Source organism: Cebus imitator, unplaced genomic scaffold (assembly GCF_001604975.1).
Source record: "Cebus imitator isolate Cc_AM_T3 unplaced genomic scaffold, Cebus_imitator-1.0 Scaffold251, whole genome shotgun sequence".
In the NCBI taxonomy this organism is placed as follows: domain Eukaryota; kingdom Metazoa; phylum Chordata; class Mammalia; order Primates; family Cebidae; genus Cebus; species Cebus imitator.
Genome location: NW_016107566.1, coordinates 163,692 through 185,961, shown reverse-complemented (window position 1 = coordinate 185,961; position 22,270 = coordinate 163,692). Strand labels below are relative to the sequence as shown.

General features: G+C 36.2%; 1 protein-coding gene across 4 annotated transcripts in view; it reads left to right on the top strand.

The window, feature by feature from the left end:
• The window catches only part of FBXW7 (F-box and WD repeat domain containing 7), a 235,594-nt gene that overhangs the window by 105,580 nt on the left and 107,744 nt on the right, over positions 1 to 22,270 (top strand). The window lies entirely within an intron of this gene.

Here is a 22,270-nt window from a genome sequence, read left to right as displayed (position 1 = left end):
CAGTTCCAATTAAGCTGTGAGTGTAGAGATGAAGCCAAATTTTATCTGAAGATGTTATATGATTAGCTAATTTTTAAAGTCTTGTATAAGAAGTGATTTGTTCTTTTACTCAGCACTAATTCATAGGAAATAATTATTCATATAAAGCATATTTGTACTTTTTGGAGTAGTGTTTTCCAAAGTGTGGTTCAGGCTGAGCACTGTAATCCTAGCACTTTGGGAGGTAGAATCAGATGGATTGCTTGAGTTGAGTTTGAGACCAGCCTGGGCCACATGGCAAAACCTCATCTCTGCAAAAAATACAGGAAAATTAGTCAGGCATGGTGGCATGTGCTTGTAGTCCCAGCAACATGGGAGGATCTTCTGAGCCTGGCAGGTCAAGGCTGCAGAGAGCTGAGCTGTGATTGTGCCATTGCATTCTAGCCTGGGCAGCAGAGTGAGACCCTGTCTCAGGAAAAAAAAAAAAAACGTGTAGTTCAGGGATCACTTATATCTGTTACTTTGGATGGTGGTTAAAAGTACCAGTTTACATCAGGACTCATTGAAAGAATCACCGAAATAGGATCCAGAGATCTTTGTTTTTAAATAAGCCTCACACATGATTCTTGGTTATACTAAATTGTTGTAACCAATGATATTGAGAATGTTTTCCTGTTTTACCCTTTTTCTATGTTGCCTTGCAGCTTTTTTACCTTTCTTTTAAGAATTTGTTTACAAACCATAGATGATTTGTAAAATCATCCTCTGACTTATGGTGAAATGTAAATTAGTTCTTTCGTGGTACTCATTTTAGGAAGATGTTTAGGATTAAAAGTATTCATAAACTTTGACTCAGAAAACCTACTTCTAGGAATTATCCTAAGGAGATAATCAGATTCACAGGAAGATGAGGCACAAGGATGTTCATACCATTATTATCTATAGTGGTGAAAAACTGGAAACAAGTCAATTTCAAACATCAGAGAAATGGTTCAATTTTTATATCCATTTGCTTGAACTACCATCCAGCCATAAAATGTCATATGGGGAAGATTTTATAAGACATAGGAAGGTGCTCATGATTTAACGTAAAGTCTTAAAAGAAGAATGTAAAATTATGGTCATAAATAAATATATATATATATATATATATATATATATATATATATGTAGTGCATGTGGTCCTAGGTTAAATCATATGAAATTACTGGGTTTGTAGGTCAAGAGTAGTAGAATATCAACATTTTCATATAGTGTAACCTAACAGGGCACCAATTTTTAAAGCACATATTTGTAACAGTTTGTAGAGAAGGAGACTGGAAGGAAATACAACAAATTTATAAAGTGATTATCTCTGGATGATGATATTATGGATAATTTGAAATATTTCTTCTTTATATGTCTGTTTTTAAATTATCTATTGTATCTTAGACTCAACCTTTGAAATAGGAGAAAGTAAATTAATAAAACAGGGAACAGTTGCAAACTTTCTGTGAAAAACAGTAAGTAAAATTTTTTATGAGATTGTAAATTCTTTAAGCTAGTATAAGCACCCCTTTATACTGATATTCTTAACTCTTATTATTGAGCGTGTTTATGCAAATGGAGCATATACACCTTTACCCACCCTGGAAATTTTGATTGGATTTTAATCTGCAGTGGAAAATATGCTTCAAAAGAAGAGGAAAAAAATAATTTATTTTCAAAGTTTTTTAAAAAGAATTGAATTCTTCAAGACCACCAACTTTATGCAGGAGTCAGTTGGGTAGCCACATTAAGCAAAAACCCTGTTTTAGGCTGTGTGGTTTTGAATTTTAATTGTAATTTAGCTAATCCATAAAATTAAATATATTAAAATTAGTAATCTGTGTATTTGTTTTAAAATATTGCTGTATTTTTTGAAAGGAAGATGTTTCTGTCACTTTCATATACTTTAATGGTTTAATTAAAGTGTAGAGCAAAGTATATGATGAGTCATTATTGCTTATTTTTATTCAACTACTTATTACCTGTCCTTTGATCTGGACAGTACATGTGTACTGGCATTTAATGATAGCCTGCTAATTGCTAACTTCTGAATACTAAAACTGAGAAGCCAAAAATTGCCTTCTTAGAGTTTACAGTCCTAATGAGAGAGACAGACAACAAAATAGTTACAAGGTGTTTCAGAACATAGGTATGGAATAGAACCTATTGGAGCAGAAAGTTTTTAAACTAATAATGTTTGGGAGTACTAGTGAAGAGTTACTTGGGAAGCCATCTTGGAAGAGGTGAATTTAGAAGGAGCCATAGATTTTGTTTTTGCCACAAGCCTAGGAATTTACATTTTAACAAGAACCCCTGCCTCCAGAGTGATCTTTAATTCTGTTGAAGTTTGAGAACCACCACTGTAGATTGTAGTTGATGCTATGAGAGTGGATATAGTACCCCAAGGAAGCTATGTAGAGTGGGAAATAAGAAGTTGGAAACTTCAGAGAAACAACATTGCTTTGATAAGTAGGGGAAGTTATGTGATAGTTATGAATAATATGTAATAAGCAATATCTTTTAGTGCTTAGGAGTAAGATTGAAAATTTTCTGAATTTTGTATAAGATCACAAAACTTACAGGAAGAATATCAAAATTCTGATTGAAGTTACTTTTTTCTGGGGGAGGGATGGGGGCTGAAATGTTATTCTTTACCCTAAAATGTATGATAAAGAGTGAATAAAAATCACATTAACCTTTTAAAGATGGGTCTAGGGATCAGAGACAGAGAAATCAGAGGGATTAAAAGTGGGTAAAAAATTTGAGGTGAGGAAGATTCAACAGGTTTAATTTTTAAAAGAAAAGTAAGCATAGGAGCAAAGGTTTATAACATATTCTGCTTCTATGTAGGAAATTAATTCCTAAATTTTGGAATTAACTATTGTTGAAAGTCATAGCAGTTTATCCTCCAAAGAGAGCTGTTAAAAATTTATCTTTTAAAATCAGATCTGGGTTAACTTTTAGATAAAATTTTGCATAACCAACAAGTCATTGGCTATTCAAAAATAAAGACTGGAAATAATTGCCATATAGCCTTGGCTCTTTGCGTATTTTGTCATACTGACTGTTGCTTCCTCCTTTACTTTCATTTTATTTATTAGAGCTTTATTAAGAGTAAATTGGAAAGAAAATGGAATTTCGTTATTTAAAAAATCTGAATAGTTGGATTGGGGCAATTCTCTTTCTATTAATGAGACTTTACTCATTTACATTGGTTTTATATTGGCGTTAAAGAATCAATGTCATATACTGGTGAATGTTAACAGAAAGAGACAAGAGTGAAATTAAAGAAATTGAACCATTAAGTGTGAGGGGTGTAACTTACAGAGCAAGTTTCGGAAAGGCCTAGGGGTAGACAAAGTCAAAACCATTAATAGTCTTAGAAATGATGGGGATTACATTTTCCCCCTCAGAGACAGGGGAGAAGGAAGAGAGGAGTAAAGAAACAAAACCTTTGAGATTGAGATATCCCAAGTTGATAGGTACACAGCTCTTTGAAATCTTCAATCATCTCAATAAGGAGAGGAACATATTTAGCAATATGTTTGAGTTGCTGACTGTAGGTAGGTCTTTGTAATTTGATACCTATTTTCTGTTTATCACAGTGAAAATTGTTCTTGATCAATGTTTTTATTTCAATAAGAAAAATACATTGCCACTTCCATCTTTAAGTTTTTACATAGAAGAGACATGACGTATAGTGAACGTTTTGAAAAACAAATCATGTAAATGTAAGGAATGCAGAAAGAGAAACCGTGTTTCAGAATGTTATAGTAAGGAGCCTGAATTGGTAGAGAGAATAAGAAGTGGTATGAACAGTCATGGTCCAAATGACATTCTATATAAAGCATACAGGACATGATTTGGAAGAGGGAGTGGGATGGGGAATGCTTATATTGCATCTCTTTACTAGATGGGTGTACTTGTTCTGTGTAAGGTACCATTTTCTCCCCTTTTTTGTTAGCTCCTTTATCCCTTCTTCCCACTTTTAAAGCAGGCGGTACTGGTATTTCTAACTTTAGTGATTTGATATTTCAAGATGTATCTATTTCAGAAAACGCAAGTTTTCAGAATACCTTGATATAAAACAAAATTTCCTGTAAATTTAAATACTTTTAATATTTAATAATGTGTATTACCAAATTTTGGTTAGAGTTTGACATTCCTAAGTGTTAGAATCATCTTAAACATATGTTGCCAAAAGAAATTTGAATGCTGAAGTCAATTTTTGTTGTTGTTCTGCTTAGTAAAGAAATGTATTCTGTCTAACCAGGAATGGTACAGAATACTTTGAGATTTTCATAAAGAAAATAATTTCAGATGTGCTATGCTGCAAGGTAAAAATATATTTCTAAAGGAAGAATTTGTCATCCTAATGGATTTCATTTTCCTTGTGGCATTAGTATAAAATTAAGAAACTGAAAAAAATTTTTTTTTTAAAGACATAGTGTATACCAGAATTTAAATTTAGTTTGGCATAAGGGGCCACCTATTCTACCTATGTTATTACAATCTGTATTTGTTATTGCCTAATTTTGACTCATTCTGAATATCTCACTCCAATACTTTTTATTAGTATTTTTTAAAACAAAAATGGGCAATATGTTGGATTGACTGAAATAATTTTTAAGTGTTTAGTAGCAATAAAATTTAATCTTTTTGTTCAGATTGGTTTTGCCCCATAACAGCAAATATGGAAGAAGTAAAACGAGGTCTAAATGAAGCAGGTGGTGACATTGGAGTTCTTTAAATACCATAATACAGGCAGTTAGTTTTGTTATAAAACAGTATAGGGTGTCTCTGAACAAAACCTGAAGCTCTGCAAAATCAGGCCCTGAAAATAGATTTCCGAGTGGTTTGTTCAAGTCTAACCTTGTAATCTCTGTAGTAACAAAACTAGCACCCATTCTGATAAAAATATTATGTAGCTAAATATTTACCCCAGTTAGTTAGTTCTAAGTTCTAGGATTTATGCTTTTTCCTTTGAGATGTAGGTCCTTGAGGACTTATGATCAAATTGTGTAAACTAGTAAATCTGATCCAGATGTAGTTTTTATGAGTTGCCTCTCATACCTTAAAAAAAAATAAACATGGGAAAAATATTTTCATGGCTTTTTAAAAATCTATACTCACAGCTTGACCTGATAGTTTTAACACTGTGGAATGCCTAGCCACTGACTAGTCTCTGGTTACCCTATTCTGGATTTTTAGTTTTTTTTCTTAAGGTCATCATATATTGCTTAAGCTCTGTCTTTGTGAGAAAGCTTGTCCCTGCTGGCTTTCAAACATTACTGTGCTGGGGAAAATTGTGGACTAAAGTGACAGTTTTCAAATCATACTAACCTCATCCAGCAAATGATGACTGAATGAACTAATGTACACTACAGGAACATGTCTTAATAGGAAAATAGACTGTTGTTTGTATTTGTCCCATTGTTTTGTCATTGCTACCTCATGTCAATACACTTTGGCCTTCCAAAGTACTGAGATTACAGGCGTGAGCCACCATGCCTGGCCACTTTTTGTTAGAATTAATACATTGAAGATACCATGAATTTGGTTCTAGGCCACTGCATGTCAGTACATGAAGTAGCAGTGGGTATGCATGTTTATTTTTTTCTGTGCTATTAAATAAGTCCACGCATATCTCCCATGTGGGTAGGGGAGTAATGGGTGATGGAATAGGTTTACCAGTGAACATTTGTCCCTTACTTTACTTGTATAGCTTTGTGTTTTAAAATAGAGTGTTTTTTTTTTGTTTTGTTTTTTGAGACAGAGTCTCACTCTGTCACCCAGGCTTGAGTGCAGTGGTGCAATCCCAACTCACTGCAGCTTCTGCCTCTGGGGTTCAAGTGATTCTCGTTCCTCAGCCTCCCGAGTAGCTGGGATTAAAGGTGTGTGCCACTCCTGGCTAATTTTTATGTTTTTAGTAGAGACAGCGTTTCACCATGTTGGCCAAGCTGGTCCCGAATGCCTGACCTCAAGTGATCCACCTGCCTTGGCTTCCCAAAGTGCTGAAATTACAGGCGTGACCCACCATAGCTGGCCACTTTTTGTTAGAATTAATACATTGAAGATACCATGGATTCAGTTCTAGACCACTGCAATAAAGCAAATATCATAATAAAGTTAGTCACAAGAATTTTTATGTTTCCCGAATGCATATAAAAGTTATATTTATACGACATTGTAGCCTATTAAGTGTGCAGTAGCATTATGCCTAAAAAAAGTGTATACCTTAACTAAAAAATACTTTATCTATCATTCATTCGTTCATTCATTCATTTGAGACAGAATGTTGCTCTGTCGCCCAGGCTGGAGTGCAGTGGTATTATCTTGGCTCACTGCAATCTCCACCTCCTGGGTTCAAGTGATTTCCCTGCCTCTACCTCCCGAGTAGCTGGGATTACAGGTGCATGCCACCACACCCAGCTAATTTTGTATTTTTAGTAGAGATTGGGTTTCACCATGTTGGCCAGGCTGGTCTGGAATGCCTACCTTGGCCTCCCAAAATGTTGGGATTATAGGCGTGAGCCACTGGGCCTGGCTAAAAAATACGTCAGTGCTAAAAAATGCTAACAATAACCTGAGCCTTCAGAGAGTCATGATCTTTTTGCTGGTGTAGAGCCTTGTCTCTGTTGACATCTGCTGACTGATAGAGTGATGATTGCTGAGGGTTGGAGTGGTTGTGGCAATTTCTTAAAATAACAGTGAAGTTTGCTGCATTGATTGTTCCTTTTACGAAAGATTTCTCTGTAGCATGTGATGCTGTTTGATAGCATTTTACCCACAGTAGAACTTCTTTCAAAATTGGAGGCAGTCCTTTCAAATCTTGCTTCTGGTTTATCAATTAAGTGTATGCAATATTCTAAATTCTTTGACTTCGTCTTGAAACTACTTTCTTTGCTCATTCAGAAGAAACAGCTTATTCATTCAAGTTTTATTATGAGATTGCAGCAATTCAGTCACATTGTCAAACTCCAGTTTTAATTCTAGCTCTCTTGCTATTTCTACCATATCTGCACAGTGACTTCCTCCACTGAAGTTTTGTTTGTTTTGAGACAGTCTCGCTTTGTCTCCCAGGGTGGAGTGCAGTGCGCCATCTCAGCTAACTGCAACCTCGACCTCCCAGGTTCATGTGATTCTCCTGCCTCATCCTTTGAAGTAGGCTCTACTGAAGTCTTGAACCCCTCAAAATCATCCTTGAGGGTTGGAATCAACTCCTGTTGATGTTGATATTTTGACCTCCTTCTCTGAAACACAGATATTCTTAGTGGTATCTGGAGTGCTGTGTCCTTCTCAAAATATTTTCGATTTACTTTGCCCAGATGCATCAGAGGAATCACTATGTATATATAGCAGGCAATATATTTCTAAAACAAGACTTGAAAGTAGAAATGACCCTTGATTAATGGGCTACAGAGGGCTTCCAGTAGAGGGTTGTTTTATCTACATTGAAAATCTGTTGTTTAGTGTAGCCACCTTCATCAGTGATCTTAAAATTAAGTAATCTAGGTAACTTGCTACAGCTTCTTCATCAGCACTTGCTGCTTTACCTTGTACTTGGATGTTATCAAGACAGCTTAGCAGGTATGAAAACAACATGAATCTCCATGTACATGTCCATCAGAGCTCTTGAGTGACCACTTGCATTGTCACTGGGCAATGAGTAATATTTGAAAGGAATCTTTCATTCTGAGCAGTAGGTCTCAACAGTGGGCTTAAAATGTCTAGTAAAGTCTTGCAGTAAACAGATGTGCTGTCATCTAGGCTCTGTTATTCCATTTGTAGAGCACAGGCAGAATATAGCCTAATTTTTAAGAGCTCTACAGTTTTTGGAATGGTAAATGAGCACTGTTTTACTTAAAGTCACCAGCAGCATTAGCCCCTAACAAGAGAGTCAGCCTGTCCTTTGAAGTTTGGAAAGCAGGTATTGACTTCCCTTGTCCAGCTGGAAAAGTCACAGATGGCATCTTCCAGTAGAGGGCTGTTTTATCTACATTGAAAATCTGTTGTTTAATGTAGCCACCTTCATCAGTGATCTTAATTAGGTGATCTAGGTAACTTGCCGCAGCTTCTTCATCAGCACTTGCTGCTTTACCTTGCACTTACATGTTATCAAGACAGCTTCTTTTTTTAAGCCCATGAACTAACCTCTGATAGCCTCTCTTCTGAAGCTTCCTCACTTCTCTAGGCCTTCATAGAATTGAAATGAGTTAGGGCCTTGCTCTGGATAAAGCTTTGGCCTAAGGGAATGTTTTGGTTGATCTTTTATCCAGATTACTCAAACTTTTTCCATATCAGCAATAAGGCTATTTCACTTTCTTATCATTCATGTGTTCACTGGAGTAGCACTTTTTTTTTTTTTTTNATTTTATTTATTATAATTTACGTTCTGGGGTGCATGTGCAGATCATGCAGGATTATTGCATAGGTCCATACATGGCAAGGTGGTTTGCTGCCTTCATCCCCCCATCACCCAAATACCAAATAATATCTGGTATTTCTCCCCCATTATTCCTCCCCACCCTTGGAGTGGCACTTTTAATTTCCTTCAAGAACTTTTGCATTTACAGCTTGGCTGTTTGATACAGGAGGTCTCGCTTTTGGCCTTTCTCAGCTTTTAACATGCCTTCCTCACTGAGCTTAATTATTTCTAGCTTTTGATTTAGTGTGAGAGATATGTGACTCTTCCTTTTGCCTAAATGCTAATGCTTAGAGGCCATTTTAGGATTATTAATTGGCCTAATTTTAACATTGTTTTCTTAGGGAATAGGGAGGCCTGAGGAGAGGGAGAGAGATGGAGGAAGTAGTCAGAATACACAGCATTTATTGATTAGGTGTGCTGTCTTCCATGGATGTGGTCTTTGGCACCCCAAAACAATTATCTCTGACCATTGATCCCTATAATAGAGACAATAATAATGAAATTACGAAGAGTGACACAGAGACATGACGTTACCACATGCTTTTTAAAAAATTGTGCTATTAGACTTGCTCATCATAGGATTGCCACAAGCTTTCAGTTTGTTAAAAAATATACTATTCGTGAAGTGCATAAACTGCAGTGCAATAAAAGGAGGTATGCCTGTATAAAGGAACCTGCAGAAAAAAAAATCTTCTATTCAGAAGAGCACTGACAAGTATCAATGAATTACTATATCTACAACTTACTGATCAAGCTAATGTAGTGTGAGTTGTTGATATAACCATTTTAATGCAGGGGGCTCCTGAGATCTGAAAATTATTTTAAGTGTTCCTTCAGTGTAGAAAGATTGAGAAAGGTTGAAAGTGAATATGGGTAATGGGACAAACTGCAAGTATGCCTACCTAATAACACAAAGCAATGAGAGAAACATAGTGTCATTTCTGTGGTATTCCTGCCTGTGATGCCTAATGTGAACTAAAATTAGACAAACCAAAATTAAGGGCTGTTATACACAACAAATGGCTCATAGTGTTTCAGAGTGTTAAAGGAATGAAAGTAAATAAAGGATCAAGGAAGTATTTCAGATACAAAACTCAAATGGGGTCTGAGGAATAGACAGTCTGATATGTCAGTGCCATTTTCCCTTAATGTTTATGTTGTAATTATGAAAAAAGTGTACTTTTTATAAGAAATGCACACTTAGGTGTTTGGTAGGTGATAGTGCATCATGTTGGAAACTTTTTTTTTTTGAGACAGAGTCTTGCTCTGTCATCTAGGCTCGAGTGCAGTGGTGTGATCTCAGCTCACTAACTGACTGCAACGTCCACCTCCTGGGTTCAAGCGATTATTCTGCCTCCCGAGTAGGTGGGATCACAGACGCCCACCACTAAATTAGCCCAGCTAATTTTTTGTATTTTTAGTAGAGAGGGTTTCACCATGTTGGCCAGCCTGGTCTCGAACTCCTGGCCTCACCATCTGCCTCGGCCTTCCAAAGTGCTGGGATTACAGGCATGAGCCACAGCGCCAGACCTGGAAACTTACTTTCAATGCCCTGGGGGAAACATAAGTTCTTAATACTGTACTGTATATTGAACTTTTCTGAAAGTTAAAAAAGCAGGGCAGTTGGGGAGGGATCTGGACATCATTCTGGTTTACATCATTTGTTGCAAATTACCTTTGCCTTGTCTCCATAGTTTTGTCACTCTGCATATCACTAAGTCCCGCTAAGACTACCTCTTAAGGATGTCTACAATCAGTCCCACTTGTTTAGTACTGTTTAATTAAACAGGTGCCATCTGTCTCTTGCTTGAACTGTTGGAGTAGCATGCCTAGTCATCTGCCTGTCTTTTGTCTCCCATCTCTTTCGTCTACTTTCTATACTGCTGCTGGAAAATGAAATACCAACACCTCATTAATTTCCAAACCTTTTGCATGCTGAACCCATTGCTCAAATGAAGGGAGAATATTAAACACATAAGGGAAGAGCTGTGTGTGTGTGTTGGAAAGGAGGTTGGGGGAACAGAGAATTAGGAACCTTTGAGCGACTGCAGAACTTCTGAAAACCACTGTTTTGTGGGATAAAATCTGAACTCTGAAGCAAACTATATAAGTCTCTATCCATACACACCAGTTCGTATGAAGTTGTGTATTTCTCAACAATATTGATCTATTTGCATTTCAATATGTTATATGCTCTCATATGTCTGTATCTTTGCAAATGATGTTTCCTTCTCTTTAACCTTTTTTGCCTATCCTTTATAAGCCCTGCTGGCAAGGTAAGTCACCCTCCCTCTCCCTTCTATTTATCTTTGTCATGGAACTGCTGAAATTGAATGGTATAGGTCTTGATACAAGAACCTCCCTTTTCTCTTTATAAAAATGGTAGTAAGTAGTGGTGGAATATTCAGGAGAAAGCTGGGGACATAGAAACTAAGAAGGCAATGCAGTATTAGGTTGACAGAGGGGTAAACTAAGGCATAGAGGACAGATTTGATGAACATATTATGTTTTTTATATACATTATAAGAAGTAGAAGGGTAGAGAAGTGAACAGGCTTGTTATTGCAAATGTCTCACTTTCCAATTTCATGAAGAAAGCAGCAACTACTTCTACTTTCTTTTCTTTTTTTTATGTTAATTGGTACCACATAGCAAGTTTGCTTTATAGTGCTAAGCTTTAAAATCCTAGGATATACTCATGTATATGCATAGAGAATAAATAATAGACTCTTTTCCATATTCAGAAAGTGAAACTCAGCTGTTCATACAACACTATTACTGTCCATATATAGGCATCCCTCAGTATCTGCAGGGGATTGGTTCCAGGACCCCCATATACACCAAAATCTAGGTATACTGGTCCTGTAGAACTAACATACATGCAAAGTTGGTCCTCTGTATACTCGGTTATCTATATCCCTTGAATGTGGAGAATACTTTTGATATGTGGATATGGAGACCTGACCATATTTATTTAAAAAAATCCACATATAAATGGACTTGCACTGTTCAAACTCATGTTGTTCAAGGGACAACTGTACTCTGTTACTTTCTATAATTTCTAAAAGCATTAACCAACAAATACTTGTAAGTTGCGTGAAATAATGTTTCCATTTCCTAGAAAATAGTCAATAAATTTTTTTTGCAGATTGTAAACTAGAAAGCATAGTGAGTATAGATTTTTAAATATGAAAATGTAAGTGTCCATTTTAAATTGTTATGGATATTTCTGTTTGCTGTAGTTCAAGACTGAAGTCTACTGGAAAAAACCCTGTGCCTGAGAGCACATAGATTGCTTCTTTTAGGTAACGAACTACGGTCACTGTGACTTCAGTGCTTGCATATGAAAGCTAAAATCTGTCTGATAAAGAGTAAATAATCACAGAAGTCATTGATGTTCTTATTTTTTCATTTTTTATGCAAATTTTAATTGACAGGAAAAGACAGTTGACTAAAGAAGATATGAGTAGGGTTAACAAGTACTTGAAGAAGTCTTCAGTAATATTAGCTGTCAGGGAGATGCAAATTAAAACCACAATGTTATACTACCTTCCATCTGCAAGAGTAGCTAAAATTAAAAGAAGTCAGTCAGCACTGAAAATGGTGAAAATAAGAAGCAGCTGAAACTCTGATACATGGTTGGTGGAAGTGTAAAATGGTACCAACCCTGTAGAAAATCATTTGACAAGTTTTTTAAAAGAAACACTCACTCTATGAACAAGTACTCCTAGTTATTTACCCTGGAGAAATGTCCACAAATAGGCTGGTACAAGAATGCATATAGCAGCTTTATTCAGAAGAACCAAAAACTGAAAACAACTCAGACATTCATTAAGAGAAGTGATACATAAATTGAGGTATATTCATTCAATAGAAAGTACAGAGGGACAGAAAAGAATGGATTTCTAATATATGCAATAACATGGATGTCAAAAACAGTATGCCAAGCTAAAGAAAAAGACACAAAAGTAATGCAGCATGAGTCATGTAAACATATAAATAATGTTTAAAATCTACAAAACTAATGTGCACTGATGGAACAGTAGTTATCTAAGGGTGCTGATTGGCTGGAATGGGATATGAAAAAAGAGGGAACTTTCTGGAGTGATAGAAATATTATATATATATATATATATTTTTTTTTTTTTTGAGATGGAGTCTTGCTCTGTTGCTCAGGCTGGTGTGCAGTGTCATGATCTCGGCTCACTGCAACCTCCGCCTCCCAGGTTCAAGCAATTCTTCTGCCTCAGCCTCTCGAGTAGCTGGGATTACAAGCATGTGCCACCACGCTTGGCTAATTTTTTTTTTTTTTAATGTAGTTTTAGTACAGATGGAGTTGCACCATGTTGATCAGGCTGGTCTCAAACTCCTGACCTCAGATGATCCGCCTGCTTCAGCCTGCAATAGGTGTGAGCCACCCCACCTGGCTGAAATATTATATATCTTGATTGAGGTGTTGTATACATAGATACATGTTTTTCAAAACTCGTGCATTCTACTTTATATAAAAGATACTTCAGTTAAATCACATATTAATTGAAGGCAATGTAAAAACATCTCTGTCTTCTTTAACTCTCCTACTATGTGTCTGTTTCATGTTGAAGAATGCTTTTGTCTTCTTTTCTTTGTTCTCCTTAGTTGGGACTTCTCTGTATTGATACCAGATATGATCACATTAGAAAGCTAGGATAGAGGCCTGGAATACTGATTTTTTTTCACTTTAAGAGGCAAGGTGACAGTTCCCCGAGTTCACAATTCCTGGTATTGCAAGTCAGCACATAGTTCACTGTGAAACATTCTCTAGGAGGTAGAGAAAATTATGATTGAAGAATATGATAGGACCAAATAAGTAGCTATACTAGAAGGAAGCACACTTGAAACCACTTCCCTAAACAGCCAGTGACTATAGAACCAGAGAAAACCAGAATCTGCTAAATTTCAGAAGTAACTCTGCATCTTTATAGGGACCTTCTACCCAATAATAGAGAGACTGGAAGAGTATCAAGCACTGATTCAAATCCTTTTAGCTGTGGACTCCACTGTGCCTCGCATCATTTTAGAAGAGGGTTTTGAGCTTCAGAATAAGGTTCAGAATAATAAGAATGGGGTTTATTATCTGATATCCACTGTAATATCTGTAGAAAACTAGTGAGTCTGTTTTTTTAAGATACGATTCCCATCTTAGTAATCATAATTTTGGCATGGGAATTATTAATTATGAACCACAAGAAGAAAAAAAAGTCCTTTTGTTATTTACTTTTTAAATTAGGCATTTTATTTTTATTTACTACTGCTTGATACTCTCTTGTCTGGGCTCCTGGGAGGCTTCATTTGGTAAGTATTGTTAAACAAAAATTATGGGACACCATTGTTTTGGACTGTGCTCCTGCCCTAGGCCCAAGTAGACCGGTCAAACTAAAATGTAGTCATTCATGTTAACTGCCACATAATCAAATTGAAACTTTAAGGAGGCATATAGATCCCAAAACAGACCAGTTTTTTTTTCCTGAAAACAGGAGATTCCAGTCTAACTGAATCCCCTGTGCTTTAAACCCTTGCAAAAAGTGTACTGAAATAACCTGTTACTAACCAGTCAGCTTTTCCCCCCCTTCTTCTGTTTCCTTGTTCCCAACTTACAAAACCCAGGACAGAATGGGGCTGTCTTGATTCATTAATTGCAAATAAATGCCAGTGAGATCTATAACTAAACTATTTTAATTTTGTCTTTTGACAGAATGCAGTTAAAATGCAGGTATATCCTCATTTCTTTTATTTAATCTCCTTCCCATTTCAGAAACTCCTGTCTAGATTTCTTTTCTTGCTGTCTAAGGCAAACAGTTACCACAGTTAGGTGAATATGCCTGGCAATCACTATTCACAGATAGATCTCAGAAACAATCATTTCATCTTCCTCTTCAAATTTTTGGCAGGAAGGATGAATGGATATATTGAAGGAGATACCGTATGATTGTACTGCACACAGCGTGATTTCAAAAATTTGCATTTGAATTGGAAAAGAGAAATATGTATCAGGCACTGGGGATACAATACTGATCAAAGGTATATACCCTGCATCTAAAAATAAGTATAATGTAGTTGCTAAAAGGATACTAATTTTAAAGATTATGAGAACAACATCCACCCTAGTTAGAACTTTGTAAGATATCTGATAAGAAAATTTCTAAAAGTTACATAATTATAATAGAAACCAAGCAAAATGAACTTCATTCTACCCTGGTTTCTTCTCTTCTCTCTAATGTCCTTAACTGTCAATACTATGACTGAAAAAGTCAAAACTACCACCACCATTACCACCACCACCACCACTGACAAAATCCAAAAACCTACAAATATCTACAACATTCATTCTAACCCCACAAAACATTATAATCCACTTACATCTGTTCTTTTTTCTTTCTTTTTTAGTACAGATAGAACTTTTGTTTTCATGGTAAGAAATGTCATGATTTTCTTATAACTGTCTTCTCTGTGTACAAATAAAGCTACACCATTGTAGTTGTTAAATCCGTAAATAGTATCTCTTATTTAATGATCTATACTTTTTCACACAGAAATTTAAAAAGCTTTTCAGGTTATAGAACAGTATTTTTGGACAAACCTAACAAGGTAGTTGTTGACATTCTCAAACTTCAAAACACCCTAAATTTCAGTACAAACAATGCTTTGTTGTACATTCAACCTAAGACTAAGAGAAAGCATTGTGGGTTGGTCACAACTTGAATTTCTTATTACAGTGAAGACCGTTTCAGGATTTTACCACTAAACTCAGCCATTCAAAGAACTAGGGAGATAGTAACCATGGTCACTACTCTCCAAAACCACCGATTTCAGATTTGTTGAAGGAATATTTCTTAGATCGTCAAGTTTCTGAATAGGTTTCCTTCATTCTGGTTTTTTGGATTTCTTTGTCATTCTGAATTCACTCTTCTTGCATAGGCAATTAGAGTACTCATTCAATAACAACAGTAACAAAACCATAAAATATGACTCCTGTTTTTCTGCAACACCAGTGTAGCTACTCAAGATACAGAACTAAAATATTAGCAGACAATCTTGTAGGGTGTGAAGCCAGTTATATATTCACATTAGTAAAGATTATTTCACTGCATTCATGTAGCCAGCAAACATTTACGGAATGCCTACTACATACCAACAGTGTATTAGTAACTGCATATTCATTTAACCCAGAACACTGAATCATTATTCCTGATTTACAAACTAGGAAACAGACTTGGATTAAGGTTGCTTGCCCAAAGATTTATAATTAGTAAGATTCACTACCAGGTTTGAAACTCAGATGTATCTGAGCCAAAATTTATGGACTAAGCCAAGCTGTCTTCCAGCATACCTATTAGTGCCTTACAGTACAAGAGAAAACAAGACACAGGTGACAGACATGTTGCCATCATGACTATCTTTTTATATAAAAAGCCTCTTGGTAAGATAACTACAACTCTCTTTTTCTGAGACCTCCTACACATTGCTTTTCCTTCAATCATCAGGGTCATGGTCCCTCTCTCCTCTCCTCCCTCCTCCCCCAACTCAACTTCCCCTAACAAAGTAAAAGAAATCAATTGAGATTTGATTAAAGAGTTTTATCTAGACTGCTTCAGGACTAAAGGGTCATGGTAATTTATACCAGCACCCCACTTCCTCCCCACACCCAAAAACTCATGTACACATTTTGATTGCTCTTGTTTTCTTAAGTGTTCTTAAAGCTATGTGTGAATCTGTTAAGTACAGTCTATACTTACATTTGATTATAAGTATTTTGGCAGTCTGAATTGATAACATTTTAGGCAAAACAATGAAATCAAATCTATGGACTCTCTGACCCAAAGAATATATTCAGCTTTGTTTGAATATATTTCATCTTGCTTCCTTACCAATTCTCAACACAACTCCAAAATAATTATTATTACCTCTTATTGAATCTCATTTTGAACTAAACCTTGTTAAATGTTTTACATATGAATTGTGATTTCATTGTTACAGCAAACCTATGATATAGATGCCATATTACAGATGAAGAAATAAGGTTCAGAACCTGTGCTACGCTGCCTCGCAAGCACTATCCATCTGATAAAAGTAGTTGAACCTTGACTCCCTCTTTCTGAATTCCAGTCCCAGGACAGTGGAAATACACAATATTGTGGTCAAAGATAAACCATTCTTAGCTTCAGCTGAGCTAATGGTTTTAAATAAGAGTAAGGAATATTTATTGGAAAAAAATTAAGTATAAAATTAGACCGGGAAAAAGCTCCTGGTCTAATTTTGTATTTGCAAAATTCTTCCATTACTGAAGTTGAAATCTTCTCCGTGAAATTTCTGCTTGGTATGGCCTCTCTGTTAGCTACACAAATGAAATTTAATTCTAATGTTATCTAGCTTATTTTCCAAGCATAACCACACTAATAGGCTGCTTTGTAATGAGTTTAGTATGGTATCAGCAGAAATGAGACCGGCAGTCATTAGGAATACCTAGTTCAAATCTTGACTCATTTTGGGTTCTTCCTACAAGGTTAGAATAATTATCTTCCAAACAAAAAATATACCCAGGGTTCCATGGGAAAGGATATAGCTTCAACTCTTTTTAGGTGGCAATAAAATCATTCTCTAACCTCTCAAAGGTCAGGAATAGAGTTGGTGGTCCTTAAAGTTTGGTCTGGGGACCACTGGGCATTGCTGAAACTTTTACAGGAGGTCTGAGAGGTCAGACCTGTTTTCACAATACATACTAAGAAGTTACTGGCTTTTTTGCTGTCATTCTTTTCCAAGTGTATTTGACTGTACAACTTGTGATGATGTTCCTCTGATAGTTAATGCAATTATACTTAATGTTTAAAAAATGTGTCAGTTTTGATTTCTAATACAGTAAGTCTCAACAGATAGAACTCACATAACAAAACACTTTTGGGGGTCCTTCATAATTTTTTAAGAGTGTAAAGGAGGCTCTAAGACCAAAAGGTCTGGAAACTGCTATTCTAGGTTTTCCAGAGAATTATAAGGCATACAAAGACTAATAGACTCTTGATCTTGAAGGGTTTAGAGGCATTCTTATCTAATCCCCTTATTTTACAGCTTTAGAAACTGATTCTAGACATTTAAGTTCCCCATCTAATGTCACAGAAGCTAATGAATTGCAGAGGTTAATTGGAAACCTGGTCTTAATACTCCCAGGTTATCTTAATGAGATCATGAGCATAGCATATGGATAATGTACTTCAAAGGGTATTGTAAATATTAACTAAGTTAATACAGGTCAAATGCATGTATTAGCACTTGATGCACACCCAGTGATCAATGCTAGTAGGTTCTGATCAGAGAGAATCTAACTTCTGCTTAAATACCTTTAGTGATCAGCAGCTTCCATTCCCTGAGTAATATGTTGCATTTCTTGATCGTGTAGTTACAGCATTTTACTCAAGTTGAAATTTTCTCCTTGAAATTTCTATTTGGTATGGCCTCTCTGTTTGCTATACAAATGAAATTTAATCCTAATTTTAGCTAGCTTATTGTCCAAGCATAACCACACCAATTTCATTAGATGGTTCTTCATGGGGCATGACTTTAAACTCTGTCACCATCTTATTTGTCTTTCTCAAAGAGCTCCAGTTGACTGCTTCTGTGAAATTGTCCATCTATTAATGTAAATGTTTTTTCTAATTTTACAGAGCTCCACATTGTATTGTGTACAGTGTTTAAAATAGTTTTCTGAGATTTCTCGACTCTGTTTTTCCCAAGCTTCTTGTGGCCTTTCTCTTTCCTTTTTCTCTATTCTGTGCGATTTTTATTTCAGTTCCACAGTTTCTCATTACTGTGAGAAACTGCTCCTGTTGTGGAGCTCTGGCAGGTCAGTTTTGAAAGTTCGCAGAGGCTAGACTTCTCTTGTTCTTGTAGTCCTGGCTGAGGGCCTAACTTATCTGTTACCGGAGTGGGCAAACGACCTACCAGTTTCATCTGCTGAGTTGCCAGTTATTTGGGGGGATCCCCCTGTCGTAGGTCTGATCTCTATTGCTTCCTTTTGCTTGTTCATGCTAAGACACTGATACTGTGTAGGTCTTGGGGCTGTCAGTGGTTTGCCTTTACCCTGTTATGTTTTCGGATTCTGAGGATACTCTACCATTGGGTTTTGGTTTCGGTACCTTCTTGCTCTGTTTATAGATTTGAGAAGATCCAAAAACTGTGTTGCTGCTTTCTTACTAGGCTTCTGTTTTAAATTAAATTGACAAAGTTAAAATTTTAAGCTAACTTTTCAAAATAAGTAGCTGTTCTTTAAAATAGGGAGTAATATCTAAAAGATTTAAATAATACAGCAATTTATACTATTATAGATAATTTTTGACAATTGAAATGATAGTTTGTAAAGTATACATTGATACTTTTAAATTTATTTGAAAGTCAAATGTTGAAAAGTTACTAATAGACTTACATAATAAGTCTATTATGTAAGTCTATTAGTATTTATATTAAGTTACATAATATAAAGAGAAGTGCTTTACAAAGAGAAAATTCCTGTTATTTATGCAAGGTGCCATCATTTTTTGGCCCTCGTAACTTATAATAACGGTTAAGATCTTTCTTTCATACCTGTGGCATGAGAGGTAGCAATTCCTTAAGGTAGGGGTCCCCAACCCCTGGGCTGTGGACCTGTACCGGTCTGTGGCTTGTTTGGAACTGGGCTGCATAGCAGGCGGTGAGCAAGCTGGCAAGCGAGCGTTACTGTCTGCGCTCCATCTCCTGTCAGATCAATGGCAGCATTACATTCTCATAGGAACAAGAACTGCACATGGGAGGGATTTGAGTTGCCTGCTTCTTATGAGAATCTAATGCTGGATGCAACTGATATGAGGTGGAACAGTTTCATCCAGAAACCATTGCTCCTCCCACCTTGCCTCGGTCCGTGGTTGGTATTCCATGAAAGTGGTTCCTGGTTCCAAAAAGGTTGGGGACATCTGACTTAAGGGATCTGGCAGCTGTCCAGAATGTTATGGTAAAAGCAAATATAGATCATCTTGGGAACAATGTATAACTATTGGAATTCCCTCACTCCCAGTAGAGTTCTATTTTGTCCTTGAAAGAGCTTCACTGGTTATAAAAATGTGGTTGGCTGTTTGCTTTCAGTAAAGGTAGCTGTTATTCCACTCTTCTGGCCTCCACTGTTGCTATTCAAAATTAAGTTAAATGCCTAATTGCTGTTCTCTTTCTAGGTTAATTATCTTTACTCTTTAGTTTTTAAAAATATTTTCTTTATCTTGACTGTTCTGTAGTTGTACTGTGATGTGTCTGGATGTTAATTTATGCACATTTATTCTGGTTGAGATTCATTGAGCTTCCTGGACTTGATAGTTGAAATATTTCAACAGTTCTGCTGTAGAAAGTTCATAGCCATTATCGCTTGAAATATTTACTCTTCCTCATTCTTCTGCTTATATCTTTTTGGTATTCCAACTAGATGTATGCTAGACCAGTGATTATATTTTCCACACCTGTCTTGCTTACTTAGTCATACATCTCTCAAGCTGCATTCTTCCTTGGGCTTTATCTGTAGGAATTCTTTGAGCTTTGAGTTGAATTTATATTGCTCCTGAGAAAATTCAGGTTTGCTTCAGCTAGTTGCCCAGGAACATTACTACCTGGTTACCACTTTTAATTAAGGTCACTGCTTGAGGATTTCAGAGCTACACAGAGCCCTGTGTGAGGGCCTGCTTATGGTTATAAATTCTTGGGATGTAAGCAGGGGCAGGGGTCCTACTTCTTTACCTGTAGCTAAAGCTGAGACAGAAAGATTACTCACTGTCCATTTTTGTGTGGTGGGTTCATTTTCTGTTCACCCTGAACATTTATAGGTATTTACCTTGCAGAGCTCCCAGCTTTATGTGGGGTCTCCTATTAGACTATCTTATGTGGCCCTTCAACTTATTTTCTTGCCTCTAGCACCTGAGCCACTACATAAGTTAGAAAACAAGGTCCCCAAAATTTTTTAAACTCTCAGAGCAAAAGTTGTTTTTAGCCTATGCTTAGCTCCCAGGGTCCTTTGTTCTTGCCGTATGGATTTCTTTTTCTTTTTTTTTTTTTTTCCATGTCAACACTGTGGTTATATCTAACTATCCGACATACTCTTTTAATTTTTGTTTTATCTGGTATTTTCATTGTTTCATTTGAGAAAGTTTTTCATAGTATCTGTTTGGTAGTTGGTCATTCTACTAGGAGTTAGGAGTTATACTTAACTCCTTCCAGGGAGACCTTGGAAGATTTTTACTAAAAATGCAATATTTAAAGTTGATATTGAGGTACTATTAGGGGGAAACCTGGGGTGGAGTAGAAAACAAAATTACAAACGGGAATGCAGTAATTAAGAGTTAGAATATGTGAAATGTTTGGTTTTGCTGGGCTTAAAATGGAATTGTGGGGTATGAAATTACTGCAAATGAGGCAGATGGACTCAGAAATAAGGTTCCAGAGAGGCCGCATGCAACTTTTGAGAGTCTTTGTGTGTCATAGTAAGGAAGATGAACTTGTGAAATCGTCAAAGGGTTATATAAAGGAGGAAGCTGACACTGTCATATCTATGGCTTAGGATGTTTATTTTGGCAGCAGTTAGGTAGACGAGAGTGGAGCATTGCTCTTCAAAATTTAGTCATTGACTGGCAGTATTGGAATCACCTGGGAGCTTGTTAGGAATGCAGAATCTCAGGTCCCACTTCAGATTTACCAACTGAGAATCTGCATTTTAACAAGACTCCTAAGTGATTCATATGCATAGTCATGAATGTAACTTAACATAATGGTTAAGATCTTTCTTTCATACCTCTGGTATGGGAGGCAGCAATTCCTTAAGGTAGGGGTCCCCAACCCATGGGTTGTGGACCTGTACTGGTCTGTGGCTTGTTAGGAACTGGACGGCATAGTAGGAGGTGAGCAAGCTGGCAAGCAAGCATTACTGCCTGAGCTCCATCTCCTGTCAGATCAATGGCAGCATTGGATTCTCATAGGAGTGAGAACCCTGCTGTGAACGGCACCTGCGAGGGATCTAAGTTGATGTCTGAACCATCAACCTGCAGAGCCGATGATCTGCAAAGCAAGTGAACATTAGCTTTATTTTAAATTTCAAGGAAGACGTCTTAATTTGTTTAGAGTACATGACATTCATTTGATGTTCACAGTGTCACTTTATTTGCTTAATAACTAGCTGACTGTGGATCCTTAGCAGCGTTAGAGTTAGTATTTCAGGTTTTGAGCCTACACACCTATGTTATGTAGTGGTTTGTAACTTAAATTTGAATTCTTTAACATGTTGCTAATTACAAAATTAGCGTCTCTAGCAGACTGTTAAGAAACTGAGCAGGTTTTGTTCTCCACTTATTGTTAACACATGCAGTAACTCACCAGGAGTTTAAAACAAGTGGACTCTGGTACAGGGTACTTCTTGTTTAGTGACAGAAATGAAAAGATTTAATAATACAATGCTTTAAAAAATATATATATATATAATAAGAGATGGAGAGAGAGTTTTACTTAATAGAACTATTCTATGTTTTGGATGTTTGATTTAGTGTCTCTAGCTATATTTCTGTTTAATGTCAAGTGCATAATATATTTTAACCATTTTATGTATTAAATGTAATAAACATTGGTTTTCCTATTAGTCAAAGTTTCCGAAAAATGCAAAAAGTCTTGTTCTCAAACTAATGTTCCCTAGATCATGCACATCAAAGTCAATTGCGTTATGTGTATGTAATCAGTCAAATCTAGACAGTGAAAAAAGCCGGGTCAAACATAAATTGAAAAAAAAAAAAAAAAAAAAAAAAAAAAA